General features: G+C 45.8%; 1 long non-coding RNA gene across 2 annotated transcripts in view; it reads right to left on the reverse strand.

The window, feature by feature from the left end:
• The window catches only part of LOC136793464 (uncharacterized), a 336,850-nt gene that overhangs the window by 187,898 nt on the left and 123,719 nt on the right, over nucleotides 1-25,233 (reverse strand). Inside the window, exon 1 of one of the 2 annotated variants that reach the window (XR_010838730.1) lies at nucleotides 14,940-15,116. The exons of the other annotated variant lie outside the window; for it this stretch is intronic. This is a non-coding gene — a long non-coding RNA (uncharacterized lncRNA). Of the gene's footprint in view, nucleotides 1-14,939; nucleotides 15,117-25,233 lie in introns of those variants that run through there. 2 annotated transcript variants of the gene reach the window in all.

Here is a 25,233-nt window from a genome sequence, read left to right on the forward strand (position 1 = left end):
TGATAGTGCAGTTTCCTCAAGATCACCGAAAACAGCTGAGATGCGCTTGGGTGCAGAGCCTCACCACACACCATCAAAGGTGCTTGTCACTGCTGGTGGGAATGTAAGTTGATACAGCCGCTATGGAGAACAGTATGGAGGTTCCTTAAAAAACTACAAATAGAACTACCATATGACCCAGCAATCCCACTACTGGGCATATACCCTGAGAAAACCATAATTCAGAAAGACTCATGTACCACAATGTTCATTGCAGCTCTATTTACGATAGCCAGGACATGGAAGCAACCTAAGTGTCCATCAACAGATGAATGGATAAGGAAGATGTGGCACATATATACAATGGAATATTACTCAGCCATAAAAAGAAACGAAATTGAGTTATTTATAATGAGGTGGATAGACCTAGAGTCTGTCATACAGAGTGAAGTAAGTCAGAAGGAGAAAAACAAATACCGTATGCTAACACATATATATGGACTCTAAAGGAAAAAAAATGTCATGAAGAGATTAGTGGTAGGACGGGAGTAAAACACAGACTTACTCGAGCATGGACTTGAGGATATGGGGAGGGGGAGGGGTGGGCTGTGACGAAGTGGGGGAGTGGCAGGGACATATATACACTATCAAATGTAAATTAGATAGCTGGTGGGAAGCTGCTGCATAGCACAGGGAGATCACCTCTGTGCTTTGTGACCGCCTGGGGGTGTGGGATAGGGAGGGTGGGAGAGAGGGTGATGCAAGAGGGAGGAGATGTGGGAGCATGTGTGTATGTATAATTGATTTAGTTTGTTGTAGAGGGAAAACTAACACACTATTGTAAAACAATTATACTCCAATAAAGATGTAAAAAAAAAAAAAAACAAAGGTGCTTGTCATGCATTTTATATACACAGATATAGGGGTAATGTATAGATAATATATTGCCATGCATACGTGTATACACATATGTAATGAGTGCATAACAGAAATAAATAGGCTAACTTCCATGTGCACTTTCTCAGGACTCACACCCTCAGAGACTCTCGACCTGGTGTGTTTTAATTTGGTTTTATATTAGCGCTCAAATTAGCACTGAGGCCACGTCACACTGAGTGACATGGATAAGCCACCCACAACTGAAAAAACATCTTTGTCTTCATCGATCAGGAATTTTAAAATCTGTTGAATACATACTACTCTCCAATGCCAGAATGTGCTAATCCACTCCTGGAGCACAGAACTCTTCGCCTCTGTTCTATTTACTGCATTCTCTTTTCAAGCCATGATGCCCTCAGCAACTGACAAACGAATGTCACTGTGTTCTGAACAAATACACTTCAATTTCAATCGCAGTGCACAAACAGAGGATGATCCCAAAGATGGCAAAAGGGAGCTGGAGAGGTAAAAGCAAATAAACACTTGTATAACCTTTTAAAACACAACACAAAAGCAAAACACTCTCGGTTAGAAACGTGGAGAAATGTCCTTAACCTATCCTATCGTTTTTAAAGTCCACCATCTGTTTCTTTCTCCTTCAACAGAATGCAAACAGTACAAGAATCAGTGTTTGTTGAGCCTGATATTAAATAACCCATTATGGCTTTGATGATGATAGCAAAAATAAGTTACCCTTAATATCACATAATTTTTCTAAATGACCAAATAATTTGTGGCCAACGAGTTATGGATCAAACTGTGAACATTGAAAAATCATGACTTATGGGGACTTCCCTGGCAGTCCAGTGGTTAAGACTCTGCACTTCCACTGCAGGGGGCACGGGTTCCATCCCTGGTCGGGGAACTGAGATCCCACGTGCTGCCTGGTGTGCCTCCCCGCACCCCCCAAAAAATCACGATTTATGAGGAATTTTCAGTCACATGGGACAATATTCGTGATGAAATATTCGGAGGGAAAACAGTGTACTATGAATGTATGCATTATGTTTATACCATTTTATTATAATTAGACAATGGATAGATACATGATTAAAAGACATGGATAAATACATACTCAGAGGCATAAACATAATTTTTTAAAGAAGAAAACAGAAAAAAGGAAACGCTGTAGGAGAGATACCAAAATCATAGCTATTTAGTGACGTATGGAGGAATTTTCCTAAAGAATCATTTTACTAAAGAGTTCACGGAACCTGGAAGCATCAACTCATCTTGATCACTTGAGTTACAATTCATGACGTTCCCCCCAGTAGGAAATTTAGGTGGCTGTATATGCATATCTGTGCATGTGTCCTTGCCTACCAGGAAGTTCTCCTCAAATTGTTCAGACTAATGATACACAGGGAATATTAAGGTCAAATACTTGATACCTTTTTTCCCGCTTCCAGAGTCACATGCTGTTTAAATATTCAAGGCCATTGTAGTCACAATGATGAGTACATACAATTCAGGCCCCATGGGAATGACAATAAATAGTACTTGTAAATAGATGTCATATACACACATATACACACGTAGGGACATATATACACATATACGTGTGTGCACATATCTACTTATGTAGATATGTCACACGCTGTATAACACTCAAGGCTCTTTTATATACACCCACATATACACACACACACACAAAGAGACATATAGGGCCTTCCCTGGTGGTGCAGTGGTTAAGAGTCCACCTGCCAATGCAGGGCACACAGGTTCGACCCCTGGTCCCGAAGTTCCCACATGCCGCGGAGCAACTAAGCCCATGCACCACAACTACTGAGCCTGTGCTCTAGAGCCCGCCAGCCACGACTACTGAGCCCTCATGTCACAACTACCAAAACTTGTGCACCTAGAGCCCGTGCTCTGAAACAAGAGAAGCCACCGCAATGAGAAGCCCGCGCACCACAATAAAGAGTAGCCCCCGCTCGCCGCAACTAGAGAGAGCCCACGCGCAGCAACAAAGACCCAACGCAGCCAGAAATAAATAAATAAGTTTTAAAAAGAGACATGTACAGATATGTATGCACATATACATATATGCATGCATACGTGTGTATATGCATAGATATTGTCATAATGATAAACATTACCAAGTTAGCTAGAAAAACAATTCCAGAGGACAGGCTGCTGTGGAGGAACTAACCCACAGCGGTGGCCTCTCTGTCCATCGTGTTCACTGGGCATCGAATGTCGTGGTTGAAACCCTACTCCCCCTGCCCCTCAAGCTCTCCCACCTCCACACACAGACAGCCACCTCTCACCCATGTGATTTCGAAAGAACTACTCAGTGTGGCTTTGCCTCAGCTTCTCAGTCTGCACAATGGGATCAATAATTGTAAGACCTGCTCCGTATCTCTGAGGGGAGACCTAAGTCTCAGGACCCAGTCTATTGCTTATGAAGTAATTAGTAACCATTAGCTAGACCTGTTGCCATTCCATCCCAGTAAATGACCCCAAAGAGTTCAACTTCCCAGAGTCTTTCTAAGCCAGTCATTGCAGAAGTTCAGAGGTGGTCCCTGAAGGGACATTTAGTTTCTATACTGGGGCTACAACAGGGGTTGGATTGGCAAACTGCAGCCAGGCGGGGCGGGGGGGGGGGGGGCGGGGGGCCGCACGCGCACACCCGGCCGGCACCTTTTCTGAGCTCCCCGGAACGCAGCCACAGCTCATTCATTTCCGCACTGTCTGGGCTGCTTTCACCTACAGATACATAGCATGAGGCTCCTGGACTAGCAAACCCTAAAAAATTTACAATCTGGTCCTTTACAGAAGAAGTTCAGACTTGAATCCTGATGATGCCTGGAGGCAACATTTTTATTCTAAGTTCAAGGTTTTTCTCATATGTATATACGGACAGAGGACAGTGCTGTTATGTATAAGAACAAACACAATGTCTCTGTCCACTGGAAGTGCTCTGTGATGAAGAACTGGTTAACTGTAAATGATGATTTATGAGTCACAGGCTGAAATAACCACCAAAAACTGTAAGACGTAAGTAAGGAAACAGCACTGGCTTCACGATACATTCCCCAGCTGAGTCAATAATGCCATTTTTAAAAGGAAAAAAAGAGACCAAAACGGGAACATGTTCATATTCCTTAGAATCATCTCCTGTTTCATTGGCTACGTAATTATAAGTCTCCATGATTTCATTTCATTTCACCATGGAACTTTCACTTTATAACCACTCTGGTAGAATTCCCAGGGGTTGCGGTTTCTGCTAGGACAAGGTCTCTGTCATAAAATTGCTTCTTCCAGCATGGCTCGTCCCTGGCTTTAGGAAAGACTCAAATTCACGGAGTAAAAGGTTCGGACAGGGACTGACAAAGCAGTTTAGGATGCAAGCCACAGGTGAAAGCATCTTTGATACTCCTGACCCTGGAAGATGGCAATGTGCGTAGTAAACTACGTTTGCAGGTGCTATAATTTTTTCCTTCCCAAGTGGAGACCAGGGTCCACATCTTTCTCACTGTGCGGCTGACGGTCGTGGGCCCACAGGCCTGGTTTTAAAGGAGAACGTTGCCCAGGCTGCCTGAAAGCTGCAAACGTGCACCACTGTCACTCTGGGTCTGCAGCTCCCTTTATAGCGGGACGGACATGGCTTGCCTATCATCCCAGGCTTGGCAAGTCTTCAAGAGCAATACTCAAGAGAGCGTGCTTAAAGATGAAATGCAATTGATGGACTCCTCATCGAAATGGACTTCCAGGCTCCCAACAGTAGGAAATAAAACTGAATTCTAAAAGCAGGCTGAGATCGGTCAGGGCATAATGACACACTCCCGAGCCTGAAGTTTGAAGCTTGTGGCCTGAGTTTGAAAAGGTTCCCCTGTCTAATGCTGCTTCTCTGTCTTCTCCCTACCCTCTACCCGCTGCCTCCAAAGCCCCATGCCAAGTGGTCTATTTGCTCTTTTGTTTGGCCTTCAATGACTTATGTGTCTGGGAAACACCTCTCTGCAAAGTGTAATAACTCCTGCCATGGAAACAGACTGTTTTTAATGACAATTATTTGATATTACAGGTGGTTCCATCAATTACTGAGAAACTGCCATCAGGTCATAAAAGGTCTATAGACCTAAAACCTGATACAATGGTGGCTAAGAGGGAGGAAAAGACACCCTAGGGAAACCATAATAATAAAAATGTCCAACCTAGCGGTAAATTGGGACAAGGAAAAGACCGCCTAGGGGACAAAGTTCCTACTTGAGGGGATAAAAGTCCACTCCAGGCTGCCAAACATCAGCAATTGTCTGATAGCTGCGCCAAATGCCTCTTAGACCCTGGTGGAAAACAGGATTAGGCTTTCTTTTCTATTTTTTTCTACAGGAAAATAAAAGATTCCATCACCATTAAAATCAAACCTAGGGGGTTATAATGGGAACTCTCTGTACTTTCTGCTTCATTTTTCTAAAAAATAAGTCTACATAAAAACAAAATCACACCCCAAAATCAAAAGCAGTCAGAAAGTCAAGGAAACAGTGAAGGAAGCACTGCGGTTGTTTTGCTGGTGACATTTGCTGGTTCTAAGCATAAGCTCAGGGCTCCTCTCCCATGGCGTTTGCTGAAAATCTGGACAGATTCCAGGAAAAAAAAAAAAAAAAAAAGTGAAGTCCACGTAAGATGCTTTTGTCTTTCTTCTGTGTGTTTTAACGACAGAGAAATGTCACCTGCTATGAGAGAGCCAAGTGCAAGGGAAGGTGAGCAGGATTCCCACCCAAGGAGGAGATGGGTAACTTGTAAGATTGGAAAGCCTCTCAGATCATCAGCCTATGCAGGGCTGAACCCAGTTTCACCTGATTCAAATGCGCTCGGCCATTTCAGTACACAAACGATGTTCTGGCCATCAGAGCTACTGCACCCTGAGGGGAATCCAGGTGGGAGAAAAACAGGATACTCCTGACTGTAGATAGTTAAGATGCTTATCAAAGGAATGATTTCAAAGAGCCTAGACTCCTCCCATACATGGAAAAGAACTAAAATCATTAACTTGAGAGGTCCGTTTTTTTGCAATCGGCAGTAATCTTTTGATGTTCAACTACATGTGTTTTTTGTTGTTGTTGTTTTAATTTGTTTGTTTGTTTTCCAGCAAACACTCCTATATATCCCGGCTCTTCCCTTACCTCTCTGGAACAGTTTCTCAGAGCTATCTGAGAAACACCGTCTCCCAGGCTATAGGCCTCATTAAGGTCCCCAAATAAAACATAACTCTCAACTTTTTAGGCTGTGCAGTTTTCTTTTTCAGTTGACACAAGTTATCACCCTCTCCCTTCTAGATGTTCTGTTTGTTTCCTAAAAATAAATGGCAGCAACAGACTAGGATATTCCTTAGATCCTGCTGGTATTGGAGAAATACAGGAGCCAGGGGCTACCCTGGTGGTGCAGTGGTTGGGGGTCCGCCTGCCGATGCAGGGGACACGGGTTCGTGCCCCGGTCCGGGAGGATCCCACGTGCCGCGGAGCGGCTGGGCCCGTGAGCCGTGGCCGCTGAGCCTGCGCGTCCGGAGCCTGTGCTCCGCAAGGGGAGAGGCCACAGCGGTGAGAGGCCCGCGTAACTCCAAAAAAAAACAAAAAAACAAAAAAAACCCAACAACAACAAATAAAGAAATACAGGAGCCAGGAATGGAGGAACTGAAATCCACGGGGGGAATTTCTCAGGGTACAAGTCGGGCTCTTTCTAGTAAGACTAATACACTACGCAGAATATGGCATCTGAGAACATCACCTACGTTCTCACTATGAGGAAAGATCCCATCCTTGCAGCAGACATTAAGGCAATCGATTCTGAATGTCTACTTTGGGCTTTGGTGGTAGCGTAAGCAGATAAGGCAGGGGGTCCTTGGAGAAAGAGAACCAGGCATGGCTTTCTTGACATAAGAGAAGCCATACTTGGCCTAAGCCGTTTTGTGATGTAAGCCTGGCCGCAATGCCTGTCCTTGAACAGGTCTCAGTCATCTGTGATCTTAAGAGGACAAAAGAAGGCAGAAAGAAAGGAAAAGCAGTGAAACAATGGTTCCGCGATGAAACAGTCCTAGCTCCTCCTCAAGGGACACACGTCACAATCGGAGACCCATCCTGGAGTTCTGCAGGAACAAACAAAGGTCCCCACCCTGGTGGAGGACGGTAACTTCACACTGAGACCTCAGGCTGAAGCTGAGTGATGATGGTGTGGACCTTTCCTGACCCCGGTGACTTCAATCGACTAAAGCCTGCACGGTCAGCCTCTGTCCCAGTTCCCTGCTGAAGTCTCCTGTGCTCCAGCCCCTTCATGAATATGCATGTACCGTTAGCTTACTACTTCTCCAGCTTTGCCGTTTGCGCAGACATGCTTTGGGAAAGGTCCCCAGTGCCCTGCTTACTTGCTGCGAGTAACAAAGCCTCCCTTCTCCTGAACTATGGCCTGGTTGTGCCTTTTGGCTCCACACTCACCGAGACGTGAACCCAGTTTTCGGGTAACAGTAGTGAAACCGAGAAGGACCCCGTGGGGCTCCCGGGCACGGTAGCCTTTCTGCCCCCACCCCACCCCCGTTTCTTGACTCCAGACTCTCTGACCTTCCCTGAGTTTCAAAGGGCAGGTTCAAACAGTAGTTAGTCCAGGAAGGGAGGGGATGCAGAGACGAGCAGTCAACTAACAATAGCGCAGCCTTGGGGGCAGGGTCCTGGTCCCCCCCCTCAAGGGACACACGTAACAATGTCTTTAAACTCTTCTAAGAGGTCAGCATTCTTCACACCAGAGAAAGACCACCTGAGGCTACATGAAAGGAACCAGAGAAGGTCATCAAGATTATTACCCGTGACCACATTAGAGGACTGAAGGCCCCCCACACACCCCACCCTTGAACCCTTGCCAAACTCCTCACCGAACTCCCCTGGGTTGGGACACATAGCTTTCCAGGGCAGGAACCCACTGTGTCCCCCTTTGCCCGGCAAGGCAATAAAGCTGTTCTTTGCGACTTCACCAAAACCCTGTCTCTGAGATTCGATTCGACACCTGCACACAGAGATCGAGCTTTCGGCATCAGTGGGGAGAAAGTGTGTCCTTTGGCAAGTTTGGACTCCAGGACACTTGGGTGTCCTCGCCTGGGTTAAAGAAGTGGGTTACGGTCTGTTTTTTCTGAACCAAAATAGCTTCACTTGTAGTTTTGTTTTATTAGTTCAAATCTAAAAATGTCATTGATTACAAAATATCTCTTCAAATCTTTTCATGTATTCCCCACCCACCAGTGTCCCCAAAACACACGAGGAACAGAGCGTGGCTGGAAACAGGATCCTTGTTTCCATGTTCAAGGTGGCTGGAAAAATGCAGGGTCTTTTGTCCACACCCCTTAGCCCTCTGCCATGAACACCCCTCATCAAATCACTGGAGGGTGATTCTCCTCCTTGAATTAAACGACTGTGGCAGTCATAATATAATACCTATTTTGTTTTAACATTCTAAAATAAAACCTCACCCTCCCCTCCGACTTCCCCACGTTCCTGCGTGAACTGCACCTTTTTCTTGGAAAGTCCATCAACATAAGGATGAGCGCCTCAAGCACTGTATGAGTCGTGCTCTGGTGACCAGTTTAACTCCATTTAACCTGCTCCTGGCTTCCGTACTGAGAGGAGGAGCTGAAGGCTTCCGTTTCCACTTCAGTGAGACATTCTTCTCTGCATTTGTGCCTATTATCTCACTAATGAATGGTCACCTTTGGTCTAAGTTCAACGCAGCAGTTTCCTTTCCTAAAATTCTCTGGTGGCTAGAGCTCTGCTATCTACAATTTCACTGATGCTGTGTTCTCAACATTTATTCATTTAATGACAAACGCATTTGTCTACTCCCTAGTGAGAGATTATGAAAATAAAATTAGTTTAGCAGTTAGGACCACGGAGAGTGGAATGAAAGGATCTTAAGTCTGATTGTGGCTTTGCCCCTTGATAACGGCGTGGGCTTGAGAAATGTACATCGTCCCTCTGGGTCACGAGTTTTCCGCATTTCACGGGGTCACCGTGAGGGTTTGACTACAACAGCCTTAGTCTTACAGAAAGTGCTACATCGTGTCTGCTATGAGGGTGTGCAGACGACGACGTCATCTACTCAACTTTAAAATTCGGGGAGCAGCAGAAACAAAGCTGGAGTTAACTCTCCCTGGTCCTGCCAAGAACCGCTTTCTTTCTACTTGGGAGATCTTTCTGATGCCAGGAGTTACGGGCTAAAAACAGTTTTAACAGAGTTGCTGTCTTTTGAACAAAGGGAAACACATCCATGAGAGGCTTGGTTTCAGGGAGTGGGGCATGTCTCCATGTCACTTAAGTAAAACTGAATTTAATTCCAAGCTACATCACCAATAGAACTACCATATAGGATCCAGCAATTCCATTCCCGAGTATGTATCCAGAAAAAAAATAAAAACACTAGTTGGAAAATAGACATGCATCCCAATGTTCTTAGCAACGTTCATAGCAGCCCTGTTTACGACAGCCAGTATATGGAAGCAACTCAAGTACCCATCAACGGACGAATGAATAAAGATGATGTGGTTTATGTATGTATGTATACATACATACACACACACACACACACACATATATATATAAATGGAGTATTATTCAGCCATAAAAAAGAACAAAATTCTGAAATCAACTATACTCCAATAAAATTTGTTTTTAAAAAAAGAACAAAATTCTAAAATCTGCAAAAACATGGATGGACCTAGAGAATATTACGCTCAGAGAAATAAGTCAGAAAAAGACTATACGGTATCACATATATGGAATCCAAAAAAATAAAGCAAATATATATAACGAAACAGAAGCAGACTCACAGATATAGAAAACAAGCTAGTATTTACCAGCAGGGAGAGGGAAACAGGAGAAGGGCAAACTAGGGTTGGGGATGAAGAAATACAAACTACTATGTATAAAATAGATAAGCAACAAAGAGACATTGTACAGCACAAGGAATTATAGTCATTATTTTGTAATAACTTTTAATGGAGTATAATCTAAGGAAATACTATAGAATCACTCTGCTGCACACCTGAAACTAATATGGTTAATTATTATTAAACTCATAATTAATCAACTATACTTCAATTAAAAAAAAAAAAGAACTGTGAACACCAAGAACCTAACTTCGAGGTACCTGCTGAGACCAGACAGAAGTGTGGAAAGGATAAGACTGACCACACAGCTGGAGGGGGGCCGCGGGGGAAGGCGAGGACCAGGTAAGGCTTCAACATCCAATGGGCTGGCAGGATGGATAGGAATGTGCCCCTGCCTTACTCTGGGGGAGCTGGCCTGAGTCAGCAAGCAGAGTGCGGAACCTCCACAGCCTTTCCACGCTCAGCACCCCAAATCCTGCCGTAGGGGAAGGTTCACAAAACACTTATCAGGCCACATCTCCCAGGAAGAAAGTCAAAGGAACAAAAGCTGCCACCCATCCCTATCCCGGTTCAACAAACCAGTGCATAGACGTGAGCACGGCACCGTTCCATCTCGAGGGAAAAAGTGTTCAGCCACCGTCATGAAGAACCATTTTGAAAAGCTAAGTTCTGACCCTTTCAACGGAGTGCACAAAACGTAATTTCAACTACGTTTCATACCCCAGGTATCATTAAGAACAGCCTTGCTCACATCTTATGTTGCTAGGCCTGTGTGTTCCCTTCCCCATCTGTCTTACCTGACCCCAAGTTGGCTCTTAAACTAGAAATCCAGCTTTGTTTAAAAGAGTTGTGGCTAAATAAAATTAAGTAAAGCTCTGTCCTGGAGCGGGAGGGGGAAAGCAAAATATTTCATAAAGACGTATTCTGTGGCTTAAACAAGTTTCTCCTTTCAAATTTTCGAATATATTATGATTCACGGTAGTTTATTAAATAAATATTATTGGAGAAAAGGAAGAAAAGAAGGGAGGAAGGAAAAAGCTAGGGAGAGAGAGATGACAAACTTCCAGTTCCCATACGGTAATATGAAAGATAGCATCCTTCCCTAGCACCAGACAAGGAATTCACAAACAATACTTTAAAAATTATCAAACGTATTTAAATGATAATCAGAGAAAAGTAAAGGTCACGTGTTTGCAAGAATATTTTACTCAACAGTGTTTTAAAATTCACTGTATTTCACTAATTCTCCTGAAATGCATTTGAAAATAGATTCTTTTGTCAACATTCTTTTATCAGCGACTCTAAAAATGAAATTTCACTTGACTTTTTTTAAACTTGAGATCTAATTGACATATAACATTATATTAGTTTCAGGTGCACAACATAATGACTTGCTACTTGTATAAATTAGGAAAGGATCACCACAGTAAGTCAACATCCATCACTACAAATTTCACTCGATTTCTCAAAATTTAAAAATCTCCTTCCCCGCCAAGATCTTCAAAAGAATAACCCTGTCATATTCTCCACCGTTAACACAAACAGGGCTTCTACCCAGCGTGTTAACTTCTGTACATCTGAATCAACAGTAGTTTCACTTTTTTTTTTTTTTTTTTTTTTTGCGGTACGCGGGCCTCTCACTGCTGTGGCCTCTCCAGTTGCGGAGCACAGTCTCTGGACGCGCAGGCCCAGTGGCCATGGCTCACGGGCCCAGCAGCTCCGCGGCATGTGGGATCCTCCTGGACCGGGGCACGAACCCGCGTCCCCTGCATCGGCAGGCGGACTCTCAACCACTGAGCCACCAGGGAAGCCCAAGTTTCACCTTTTAATTAAACTAGGTGCTTCAGAAGCCTGGACCTCTTTGGGAATAATACTTTTAATTTTATGCCCTGTCTCTTAAGAGTGCTGCTCAAATTTTGCCAGCATGATCTCTTAGATCCTCTAATAACTCTAGGAGCCGGAATAAGTTTCCTTTTATAAACTATCAAGTGCTGAAAGTTTAACCGATGTCTGGCTTTGTCCAAGGGTTTCCTGCTTTCTTTGATCATGCAAATCTTTGCTGTATATGGGAACTGGAGACTAGCTTTGCCCTAGGTTGTTAAAGAATAGCTATTTCAGCTGACTTCGGATTAACAGCTGCTCTACTCATCACTGGCAATTCACCTCAAGATTTTGTAGAAAAGGTAAGATTGGAAGATTTTACATAGATAGATATGTAGTTATCTGGATAACATTAATTATAATATGTATTATCTACTGATATATATTAGCTATCATATATACCATTATATATAATATATGCAGCCTATATAATGTATAGATATAATTAGTTAGAATACATATTATATACTGATATACATTGGTTAGTATATATATTATATAGACTATATATACATTTTATATATATATATATATATATATATATATATATATATACTGAAACTTTAATTCCAAAGTAACCTTTAAGTGAAACAAGTATTCAAATTTACATTCGAGAATGAAATATTTCGTTAAGGACTGGGTAAGCCATGTAGAGTCTAAAGGTTGTTTTTTTGTTGTTGTTGGGTTTTTTTTGCGGTACGCGGGCCTCTCACTGTTGCGGCCTCTCCCGTCGCGGAGCACAGGCTCCGGACGCGCAGGCGCAGCGGCCATGGCTCACGGGCCCAGCCGCTCCGCGGAACGTGGGATCCTCCCGGACCGGGGCACGAACCCGCGTCCCCCGCATCGGCAGGCGGACTCTCAACCACTGCGCCACCAGGGAAGCCCACACAGGTAACTTTTTTTTTTTTTTTGCGGTACGCGGGCCTCTCACTGTCGTGGCCTCTCCCGTTGCGGAGCACAGGCTCCGGACGCGCAGGCGCAGCGGCCACGGCTCACGGGCCCAGCCGCTCCGCGGCACGTGGGATCCTCCCGGACCGGGGCACGAACCCGCGTCCCCTGCATCGGCAGGCGGACTCTGAACCACTGCGCCCGCCACCAGGGAAGCCCTAAAAGTTGTTTTTAAAACACGAACATCATTAGCAGAAAATGCCAACGAGATGGTCAGAGTGCGCTGTCTCATGGAAAATATTCACGCCATTATCTTTAAAGTTTATTAAAAATCTCTACCTTGGAAGGGTTTTAAAGCCAGATTACTATAAACGTTCATTTTTTCATAGTTATATGTTTCCAAATGTACATGCCCGTAACTAATGTCTTCGTATAACTCTCTATGTGGATGAAGGGTGGCGGGGAGACCGGGTGGTTTACGCACATGGATATGCATATCATTAAAAATGCCTTTAATTTAGGTGCAAAAAATTATTTGAAAGAGGATGATATTTTGACTATAAGTGGAGAATACCACGGAGAGAATTTTAGAAAGGGGCATGAATTCGGCCAGCATTCTCTTCCTAATAGTTCCAATTTATGTACTAAATTAGGTATCTTGCATAATTTCATCAGAAACTCCCTGGGAATACACTTTTGCCTATGACCGGTTATACTGGTAAATGCTCTACACTGACTTTTTTTTTTCTACTGAGACCCAAAATGAAATTGAAACATTTTATTTTTGGTCCTTGGCCAGAACTAGAGGATGAAGGTGGCAGAGGATCTTAGGAAATGAAATAAAGAGGGCCACAGGACGATTGCAGGACAGCTTATCTCAACACCTCTTTTCCAAGAGAGCGTCACGTCTGGAGAGCAGGTTGCATAATAAATCCAGTGGTAGAGTCCAGACCGGCAAAAGCGAAATTAATTCAGGGGTGCCTCCGAAGTTGGGCAACTCAGTGAATTACTTTGTAAAAACGTTCTTAGACTGCAACAGAAAATATTCTTTATCGGGGGCTGGTGGGGGGGACCCGTGGTTCTTAACTGCCATTTTATTTTAAAGACATCAAAGAAGTTTTCGTTTGATTCTGTAATCAAAGCAAAATAATTAATGTAAGTAGAGAGCGGAGAACAGAAGATCAATGGAAAAGCAGTGACGGGTTATCCAAAACTATCTCCTTTAGAAGCTAAGTCCTCACCTAGAGATGGCTTCCAAGACCACTATTTCAGGAGAATGTGAGAAATAACCCATTACGTTGGGTCTGGATATGGGGAGACAACTGAAGGAAAACTTATTTAGGTTACAAAGAAATTATAATACTGTTAGATTCTCAGGTGAATTGTTTGAAAGGAAGCTGAAGACAAAATGAAGATAAATAAAATCCGAGAAAGAAGTCTTTTCTCTTTCGGGTTCACTCCTGTACCCCCCACGCTCAGAACTGTGTCTGACACACACACAACATGAATGAACAAATTCAAAATGATTCACACACATTTCAGTAGTTAGGTAATATTGCAGTGAAGCCTCAGAAAACATAATGATCAAATCAAATCAACCAAGCAGTGGCAGGACAGTCTACCTCTTAACTCACAAGACATACATGATGATAATTTATAAAGTAAAAAGGTCCATGGCATTTTCCGAGTGAACAGCCTGTAGTCTTCCTGTCTACATAATTGCTCTTTTTCTTTTTTTAAAGCATTGATTTCATGGAGGACAGAAGTAGGCCAGTTTGAAACGATCGAACACCTTTTACGTTGTTAAAAAAAAAAAAAAAAAAAGGCTCAACTCAGGTGGGAATGATCTCTTCCTTGACGAGTTACGAAGCTGACCGCCACTGTTATGAAGTCCTTGGTGCAGAGACACTGGACCCTGCTGCCCACGGTTTTGCTGGGTCCTTGTCCCAGACAAGGGCGACAATCATCTCCCCTTAGCTGAAATCTGCCTTTCGGCATATCTGACAAAATCCAACTCTAGCTGCTGAAACAGCAGCTTTGCCTTTCTGGGTCCCAGCAGGAAGGCAATAAAAGCACTTGGATTGTGCACCTTTGCGCGTTCCCCACGAGAAGGAGGGAAGAGAGAGCTCAGGTCTGAGAACACAGGCAACGCCGTTAGAGGAGGTTTCTCCCCAAGTCATCACACAGCCTCCCACGAGAACTGGAATCCCATCAGCCTGGCCCACTGCACGCACGGCCCACTGGGCGACGCTACACCCACCGTGGCCCGTTACAGAAGCAGCTTCCACAAGGCAACGCTTAAGATAAGCCTTCTGGTATATTTCCAATAGCACCGAGGACCCAATGTCACGAAAAGAAAATACACAACGCAGTGAAAGGGACTTACCACCACGGCGGCTGCTGGCTCAGGACTGAGAACACCCCTGGAGGCGAGCTCTCGTGGGGCGCAAAGCACGTTCTCTCACTTCTCCCGCTGTGGGCCTCTCTGGACCATCTCATTTTCTGCCTTTTCAATCACGTCCCGACTACCTGAGCAGCCAGCTGGGTTTTCTAGTCTTGTTGTGACTTTGACTCAAATTCCTTGAGCTTTTCCTCCCACAGGCTCTGCCTCAGGCTCTGCTTTCTGGGGAACCCAAGCACAGACGGCAGGCGGAGTCTCGGGCCGGAGAAGATTCAGGATGGAGGCGGCCCACCCCTGCAGGAGCAGCGGCCGCACGGCTGGCGGTACGCGGGTGGAGACGGCGCTGCCCAGGCGGCGGCCTCCCGGTGACGAGTGCTCTCACCTGTGGGAAACTGCGGTGGCTTGTGGGGTGGGGGGAGGACGCGGCGTTGGGAGATCGCGCGGCTCCCGCCCTTCCCTCGAACGCGGACCAATCAGCGTTGCTAAGGGTCGGTGGGCAGGGCAGCTGCTTTCGACAACGTCAGGGGCCCTGCGAAGAGAAAATACGCTCAGGGTGGCTAATCGGCCATCTACAGCAGGCCCTGAAAGCCAGGAGCCGGCGTGCAAAGCTCTAAGGAAGATTCATCTTCTGCAGCTGCCGGGAAGTTTTTGCTGGAAATCAGGACCAGGGCGGGTAATGAGGAACAGGGCGGCAAAGGCAACTGGATGCTGACGGGCCTGCCGTGATGCGGCAAAAGCAGCACCTGTGCCCGTGGACTGGCCTGGGCATCCGAACACACCCACATCCCCTGGGACACGGCTAGGGGACACGGCGGCCCCAAATCCTTCCTCTGCGGTGGCCTCACCTGGAGTAGGTACCTCTGAAAACAAAGCTTATACTCCTCAAGACGCACCCCCTTCTTTCTCCGAGTTCCTTAGAACTGGGGTGTGCAAACTTCAGCTCACAGAGCGTCACTTAGAAGGCGAGTTGAAAGCACAGATGGCTGCACGCGACGCTCCCCGCTTCTGACTCAGCCAGGCTGGGGCGGGTCCCGAGAAGGCGTGCTTCTCCAACTTCCGCAGGCAACGCGGCTCCTGCTGGTTGAGGGGCCGCACTTGGAGGAACCATGACTTTGGGCCTATCCCCAGGCTCCACCCCAGAGGAGCTGGGCTGCACCGGCCCTTCTCTACGGAAACGGGCAGCCTGCGTCCCAGAGGGGCTGGGTTGCACCGGCCCTTCTCTGCGGAAACGGGCAGCCTGCGTCCCAGAGGAGCTGGGCTGCACCGGCCCTTCTCTGCGGAAACGGGCAGCCTGCGTCCCAGAGGGGCTGGGTTGCACCGGCCCTTCTCTGCGGAAACGGGCAGCCTGCGTCCCAGAGGAGCCGCTTGCCCAGACCAGGTGTGGGCAGGTGAGGGGAGATGGATCTCAGCACAGGACTGGGATGGGACAAGCAGTGTAGAAGATACCCTAGATCCTAAATCAAGAGGATGCACTGGCACAGCGGCATTCACTCGTGCCTTGGGATTCCCGTTTCTGAAGGTTATTCAGAGCTGATGACCCTAAGAGTTTGATGTGACGGCCCCTGGAACAGTGGACACAGAAACGGCCTTCAGTAAATAAAGTGGAGTTGCCAGATCTCGGTGTAGAACTGAGAGTGGGGTGAGAAGGATACGAGAAGCTGGGGTGCTAGGATGAATTGCTCCTGGGAAACCAGATATCCTCCACTTTTCTCCCCGGGAGGATTCAGAGGACCCCCTTCACGACAGCGCTAAGGGATACCCAGCGGAGGGGATGTGAACACAATTCAGAAGCTACTCAGCGGCTGTTACCTACAGGCCAGGGTGGAGAGTGGAGGGTGTTACCTACAGGCCAGGGTGGAGAGTGGAGGGTGTATCCACACAACTAAACTCCCAAACAGCGGTGCTATTGATTGGATTCTGGGACAGCAGAGGGAAGGGGCCGGCACGTAGCCTTCCGAAGCAAGGTGAACCTAATTACCGTAATTGGGGCTTCCCTGGTGGCGCAGTGGTTGAGAATCCGCCTGCCGATGCAGGAGACACGGGTTCGTGCCCCGGTCCGGGAAGATCCCACATGCCGCGGAGCGGCTGGGCCCGTGAGCCGTGACCGCTGCGCCTGCGCGTCCGGAGCCTGTGCTCCGCAACGGGAGAGGCCACAGCAGTGAGAGGCCCGCGTACCGCAAAAAAAAAAAAAAAAAAAAAAATTACCGTAATTGGCATGACCCCGGGGTAACAGGTGTCGTGCCTGATGCCCGGGGAATCTGTAGCTCACAGATCACGGTGAGGCTTAGGGGTGTTTCTCAGTTTCTCTACTAAAAAGAAACTAGAACTTTCAGTCAAGCGGAGAGCTGCCATCAGCTGCTTCTTTAGAATAATCACGATCCCTTACTCAGTTTCCAGAGTTAGGGCAGGTCACAGACGAAAAGAGCCCACTGAACGGAGGAAAAACTGCGGCATGATGCAAAAAAGGACAGTCAACATGTCTGTTGCTTTTCCACAGCAGCACGCACAGGTAACTGCCAGAACTGTGGAGAGAAAGCGATACCCAGAAATCTTTAGGACTCCTGGATAAGGACTTTTGACCCAGTTCTTCTCATGGTGTGTCTGATGGTTCCACAGACCTTCCTAAGTTATTCTCCCTAGTTCACAAGTATATAGCTGGGGTGTATCCACTTACGGCTGGCACAGCCCTCATACGGGTTCTCTGATCTGCAGTGTAAAGGTCATCATAATAGGAACAGACACGTGGAATCCCCTAAATTGGCCAAGATCGTAGGGCCATCACGCTAACACACTCAGGAGAAATTGCAAAGGTTGGTCCATGATTTAAAAACTTGAAGGAGGGCTTCCCTGGTGGCACAGTGGTTGAGAGTCCGCCTGCCGATGCAGGGGACGCGGGTTCGTGCCCTGGTCCAGGAGGATCCCACGTGCCGCGGAGCGGCTGGGCCCGTGAGCCGTGGCCGCTGAGCCTGCGCGTCCGGAGCCTGTGCTCCGCAACGGGAGAGGCCACAGCAGTGAGAGGCCCGCGTACCGCAAAAAAAAAAAAAAAAACTTGAAGGATGCTGGGGTAGTGGGTGCCATGATAGCCTTGTTCAAATCACATGTCTAGTCTATACAAAAGCCACGTGTCATAGAAAATAACTGGGAATAACCATGAACTTAACCAGACAATAGCCCCAGTGGGAGCCACTACTCTAGAAATGGTACATACAATGGAGCTGGTCAAAGTGGTGTTGGCTGTATCACGTTTTGAGAATTATTCCATCATCCAGGAGGATCAAAAACATTTCACCTTCCCATGTTGACCCTCCAGCTCTCTCTGTCATCCTGGTCATCTTGGCATTCTGTACAGCAACACACTTGTCCACTGTATCTATGACATAACATCCACTGTACCTATGACATCTCATCCCCTGTATCTATGACATCTCATTATGAGCAGGAGGTGACAAGTTCCTTTTGTGCCCTAGTAAGACATAGGCATGCCAGAAGGTGGTAGGTTAACTCAACAAAGACTTCCTGGCTTGCCCTACTGGTAAGGTTTTAGGGATCCAGTGGTCAGGGGCATGCCAGAATGTTTCTTCTAAGGTAGGTGGAGGGCATGGATGGGAAGGGTCTGTCCCGGGAAGGCCCCACAGGGTCCTGCTCCCTTGCACCCTAATGGTTCTTTCCTGACCAAACTCCCCAGATGCAGCAGAAGCAAACATTTTAGGAGACAGTAAGATAGCTCAACAAGGAGCTTGATCACAGAACTGTCTAGGCAGGTTTCCATTCACCAAGGGAATGACAATCTTCTTAAAACCTCCAACCGTTGCATACTCATAGAAAAACTTAAACAGCCCAGCACCCACTGGAATCTTAACACTCCCTTTTCACAAGCCCTGTCATCCTTTGAGGAGATTCTAACTGCGACTTACTTAGGACTTGATGACACCAAAGGAAATCTGAGAGTGCTTTGAGCTCCTCAGTGTTGAGATGTATGCATTATATTATAGGTGCTAAATTTTTCATACTTACAAAATGATTCTTCTTCATCAAAATGATTCTTCTGTATCAAATTCTGCATTCGATACAGAAAAGATGCAAATCTATCATGAAAATCGCAAAACTCTCTCCTAAACCTACCTCCCAGATTTAAACCTTGATAAGTTCAAGCATGTTCAATTCTAACCAAAACTTATGTTTCCATTTTCTCCAAAGAAAGAAGACGTGATGCCTCCTCTAATAACGTAACTGCTTCAAGCAAAGCTGCCACCTATAGCAACTGCATAGCATTAACGTTTGGGCAAAGAGTTTGAAATATAAAGTCTACAGCCATTTCACATGAATGAAATTTAAATGCATAAATAAATATATCTCCCAAAAGTCCTGCAGTCATCAAGGTGATTTAAGGACAACTCAGTTCAATGGGCATTGACTTGACATCTCTTGGTTTAGGCCGTGTACCAGGAATCAAGGGTGCAAGGATGAATAACGCATGGATCTTATATTCAAGGATCTTACAGTGGAATAGGAGAAGCAACACGTAAGCCTTAACTGCGTGCACACATCTGAAATACAGAGGGAGGGGAGCATGACTTTAAGTGGGGGGTCTGGGAGGGAAGCCTTCCCCGAGATGATACTAAGTAGGATTTTGAAGCGAGTCAACATCTGGTATTGATGCAAACGAGGGTGGGTAAATTACGAGAGGAGGAACAGTTTGCACGAAGACCCATCCACAAAGGAGAGTTCATGGTTGCCTCTAAGCCACTGCATAGCTTCCATTGTCCTTTTAACCATCAGTTTCAGGTGATCAGGATCAAATGAGGTAGACTCTTTGGGAGAATAAACACATCCCGATTGGGATTTCTTTCTATGTGTCTTGCTCACCGTGAAACCCAACTCCTTTTCCAGGGAAAACCCAGGGTGTGATTTTTCCAAGTATGTGAGTTCTCTGTCTTGGTTTCTGGTCACTGCACACCAAGCAGAGCACAACTAGGGTTTCCTTTTGTATTACAAAAATAAACAAAGCCAGCGATGAGACGTCACCTCTGCCAACTTTTAAATTATATTTTGATGGCTTTTCAGGAATAACACCTTTCTGCAATCATACAACATGAGCAAACAAAATTAAACCCACACCTGAGGGCCCACCAAATCACGGACATCCTTACTGTAACGACGCAAAATTAATTGGTGAAATGTTGAGTTTTGAGAACCTTTTTCCTCCCCTCACTATTGATTAAACAGTTCAAGGACCCAGGTCGGTAACAGCACCAAGATTCAGCATCTATCCTTGCCAAGGGAAAGACACACGATTCCACGTCTGAATTGCTTCTACTTCTCATTACTTAACAACTACTTCCAAAAGTTTCTGAACTTTGCTTCAAATACAAGCCCCCTAGTTAGACAACAGTCTATTGGAAACATACACTGTCGGGTCACAGCATCAAAAATAAAAGGATCATATGCCCTTCAGTCATTCAACCCCTGGTTATAGGTGGGTAATACTATGAACTCTATACGAATTCATTCAACAAACATTTCCTGGGTACCACCATGCATGAGGTCCCATGCTAGGTGCTGGGGGTCCACCAACCACACTTCGTTTCCTTTACTCAACAAGTGTTTCTTAGGAACCAATTTTAGGCTCTGAATTTTAGGCAGTGAATACAACACATTTTATAAAAATCGCTCTAATAGATTTGATAAAAGTTCCTATGAAGAACAACTAGCAAGGGATTGCTCTCCTGCTGTTTGCATTAAATGGATAAAGACTGTGGTGGTTAACAGTATTTTTAAAAGATAATTATAACCACGATAATCACGACAACAAAACTATAATGCATGGTAAGCTCTTCATTTTAGCTGCATGCCACAACAAGACACTTTTTTAAAAAAAATTTATTTATTTGGCCGCGCTGGGTCTTGGTTGTGGCACGTGGGATCTTCACTGCGGCATGCTCTGGGATCTTTTAGGTGCGGCGTGCAAACTCTTAGTTGCGGCATGTGGGATCTAGTTCCCTGATCAGTGATCGAACCTGGGTTCCCTGCACTGGAAGTGTGGAGTCTTAGCCACTGGGCCTCCAGGGAAGTGCCCCCACCAAGACCCTCTGCGTGTGTTATTTTTTTATCATCATCGAAATGACCTGAGATTAGTCCTATCAATACCTCCTCCGTATACATGACAAATAAGGTGTCTCAAATAACCCACCCAATATTACCACATGGATAAAAAAGACACAACGTGGATTAACTTCCGAAACATTATGCTGATTTTTTTAAAGCCAGACAAGAGCCACTAGAGAGTGTACGATTCCAGTACACCGAGACCAGGCAAGTCTAGAGACACAGAGGGTAGATAAGTGCCGGGCGATGGGGGTTGGGCGCAGACTGACTTCACTCAGGCACACGTGATCCTTTGGGGGACGATGGAGACCTTCTCCAGCTGGGCCGTGGTGGTCATGGTCACCACAACTCCAAAAATGATGAAAACCCATCACACACGTGAGTTCTGTGGCACATAAATTACACCTCACTGAAGGGAGCAGAGGTTAAAAATGGCCCCAGCCCAGGAACGGTGAAATAGCTCCTCATCTTGAAGGACCACAGATGCACGGTCCACAGAGGTTAACGTTTCTCAACTTCCCTGTTTAGAAGAAGTACATTTCTGTGTTTCTGCTTTACGTGCCCTCGGACACCAGACTCACAGCGCTTCTGATACCAGATGGCGGGGGGCTGCCAACACCACGCGATTCTGGGACACCGGCCGGGTGTCCTATCGTTTAACTCAATTCTGACACCCCCTCCCTGGAGATGGCATCAGACCCCACCAGTGAAGGGCCCTGTCCCACGAGACCGCCCCCCCCTTCAGATGTGGGAAGGCACGTGGAGCTGCCGTGCGCGCGTCGGGTGTGGAGGTTCACCGGCCTGCAAGCTGCCCAGCCCGCACACTCTTGGGATTCTTAGGGAGGCTGCGTCACCAAGGCGTGATCTCCCGTGAACTGCTTTTGCAGCCCCTCAACCCCTCCCCAAGAATGGAGGGTGGCGCTTCTTCAGTGGAGAAGCTTAAGTTCCAAGCTTCTCATCACGGCTGGGTCTTGCTGATGACCAGCCCCCATCCAGAAGCCCACCAAGCACTGCCCCATTTGAAGAAAAGACTCTCCTATCACTCAGGAAGTTCCAAGGGGTTTAGGAGCTCTGTGTCAGGAACCAGGGGATCCCACACTGTTCTCTAATAATATATATATTTTTTATCACCTCACTCTCTGGTACTAGGAAACTGCGGATCCTTTGCACGGCTTCTAGACACAACTTTTTCCACTGAAATCAAGTTGCCCTTCAGAATCTAGGTACCAATCAATCGCCTGTGACCTCTTCCACAGCCACCTGAGCTGTAAATGCCCATGGTTTCAGCCAAGTACAGGGCACAAGTCCTGTTCTGTCCAGTCCCTGTCCCAGAACAAGTCAGAGAGCCTGCACATTGGTGTATACCCACCCCACCCCTCCAAAAAAGTAGCATCTATCAAGCCCCTGATATGTTCCAAACGCAGCCACTTTGCTCAGGTCTTTTATTATTTCTCATAAAACCCTGGAGAAGACACCTCATCATCTCACTTCTAAGATGCAGGAACCGATGCTTAGAGAGGTGAAATAACCTGGTCCAAGGTCAAGCAGGCAATTGATGGCAGGGTCAAATTATGAACCCAGCCTCTACAGTTCCAGGAACTCTCACGGTAATTAATTCTGACTACTCAGATGGTTCGGCCCCTGATCTGCTTTGCATCACTCAATCGAAGTGACTATTCCCTTTCCTCACTGAGCTTAAAGGTACTAGCTACGGTGTGAAACCACAGAGCCCTCAGTGGCTGGACCAAGCGAAACGAGTATGTTTGCCACGGCTGGGTCTCCAGTCAGATTTTAACTAAGCCCGGCAGCACTCCTGAAGAAATGTAAACGCTCAATGGTCTTTAAATACAACGTATCTTCAATTTCATTTTTATCACACCAATAAATTAGTGCCAGACACATTTCAGTTGTCATACATTGTTTTTTTTTTTTTCAAACTTCCAGGTAAACCTTTATCTAAAAATAACCTTTCCATTGCTCAAGGGCATATGAGAGAAGCCAGCAGAATCAGCAGCATGGTGGTCTTAACAGAGGATACAAAGAACCCAGATAAGGAGACTGGGACGTGTAGGATAAAGACCAAGTAATGCATTTTTGTTATAACACCTTTAAACCATGCTAGAGTGTGTCTTATAGAAATTTAGCAGAGGAGAGTGACAAGGGGGCCATATTTTTGAGAAGAACTCATAAGACTATATTTAATTTCAAGGATATCAGTAGTGGCATAGCAAATATGTTTCAACTGAAAGCATCACAGAAAATGTGATATTTTTATCAGTCATTCTCAAATGGGGCAATTCTGCACTCATACACATATACACACACACACACACACACACACACACCCCTTGTGGGGATAGTTGGCAATGTATGAAGACATTTTTGTTTTCACTACTCGCGCGCGGAAAAGGGTGCTACTAGCAACCAGCGGGAAGAGGCCAGGGACTCTCTTAATCATCTCACAAAGCACAAGGCAGCCCTGGGCAACCAAGAGATATCCAGCCTCAAAGTTAATCACGCCCAGATTGGGAACACCTGGTTTATAGTGAGGCCACAACGAACTTCAGGTGCCACTAAATAATAACCATCAGAGTTTCACTAAACCAGTAATGATCTGGATTATATATTTTCTTAGTATCACTTGATACTGAGAATTACTGGAATTCTACAGACAAACTCCCAAATCAGCAAACAGGGCCATCATTTCAACTCCTCTTAAAGGAAAAGACTAACTTTTATACAGTAAGTGGGCTACCAAAGTACAAAACTATCGCAGGATGGGGAGATTCACACTTGACCTTGAATTGAAGATACTGTGATCCTTTTAAAATATGGGACACAAATGGGGCTTCCCTGGTGGTGCAGCAGTTAAGAATCCACCTACCAGTCAGTGCAGGGGACACGGGTTCGAGCCCTGGTCCGGGAAGATCCCACATGCCGCGGAGCAACTAAGCCCGTGCGCCACAACTACTGAGCCTGCACTCTAGAGCCCACAAGCCACAACTACTGAGCCCACGTGCCACAACTACTGAAGCCCATGAGCCTAGAGCCCACAAGCCACAACTACTGAGCCCGTGCACCACAACTACTGAGCCTGCACTCTAGAGCCCGTGAGCCACAACTACTGAGCCCATGCGCACCACAACTACTGAAGCCCGCGCGCCTAGAGCCCGTGCTCCACGACAAGAGAAGCCACCGCAATAAGAGGCCCGCGCTCCACAACGAAGAGTAGCCCCCGCTCACCCCGCAACTACAGAAAGCCCGTGTGCAGCAACGAAGACCCAACGCAGCCATAAATAAATAAATAAAATAACTAAATTTAAAATATGACACAAATGAACCTGTCTATAAAAGAGAAACAGAATCACAGACACAGAGAACAGACTGGTGGTTGCCAAGTGGGAGAGGGAAGGATTGGGAGTTTGGGGTCGGCAGATGCAAACTAGCATATGTAGGATGGATCAACAAGGTCCTACTGTAGAGCACAGGGATCTGTGTTCAATACCCTGTGATAAACCATCATGGAAAAGAATATGGAAAAGACTGTGTATATATGTATAACTTTGCTGTTATATGAGTCACTTTGCTGTACAGCAGTAATTAACACAACATTGTAAATCATCTATATTTCAATTAAAAAATATTCATCACTGTTTCTAGTGCAAAATAATATACCGGAAATGGAGCCATTCAAATTAACCTTCAGAGAAATATCCCCAGGATGAAATAAACGTCAGGTTTTTTAAATTGCTGCTACAAACATGAAACTGACCAAGGAGCTTCATTTCCAAGTTTCCTTCTGCTACGACACAGTAATTAAAGTCTTCTTGGGGACTCTTGTTTAGAAACTGCTCAGCTTTGGATGTTCTGCTATTCAGGCTTAATTTCCTGGGCCTGGTCACTGATTGCATGAAGTGGCTCAATAGTGCTTCACACTGAAGCACTTAGAAATAAAGCTGCTCCAAGCTGTTGCATTCATTAATTTCCTGCAGCCATGGCAGCATCAATAAGATATTGATTTATTGGAGAAATTTCAGCTTCCTGGAGCTTCACTCCAGATTCCAACGCTCATGAGAGCCATCTATGGTTTACCAGACAAAAAGTACTTTTCCATTTAATAAACTTATTTATCTCTTAATCCTTACACAGAGAGACGCTCACAAAACCATCAGTC

The sequence above is a fragment of the Kogia breviceps genome, chromosome X, assembly GCF_026419965.1.
Source record: "Kogia breviceps isolate mKogBre1 chromosome X, mKogBre1 haplotype 1, whole genome shotgun sequence".
Taxonomy (NCBI): domain Eukaryota; kingdom Metazoa; phylum Chordata; class Mammalia; order Artiodactyla; family Physeteridae; genus Kogia; species Kogia breviceps.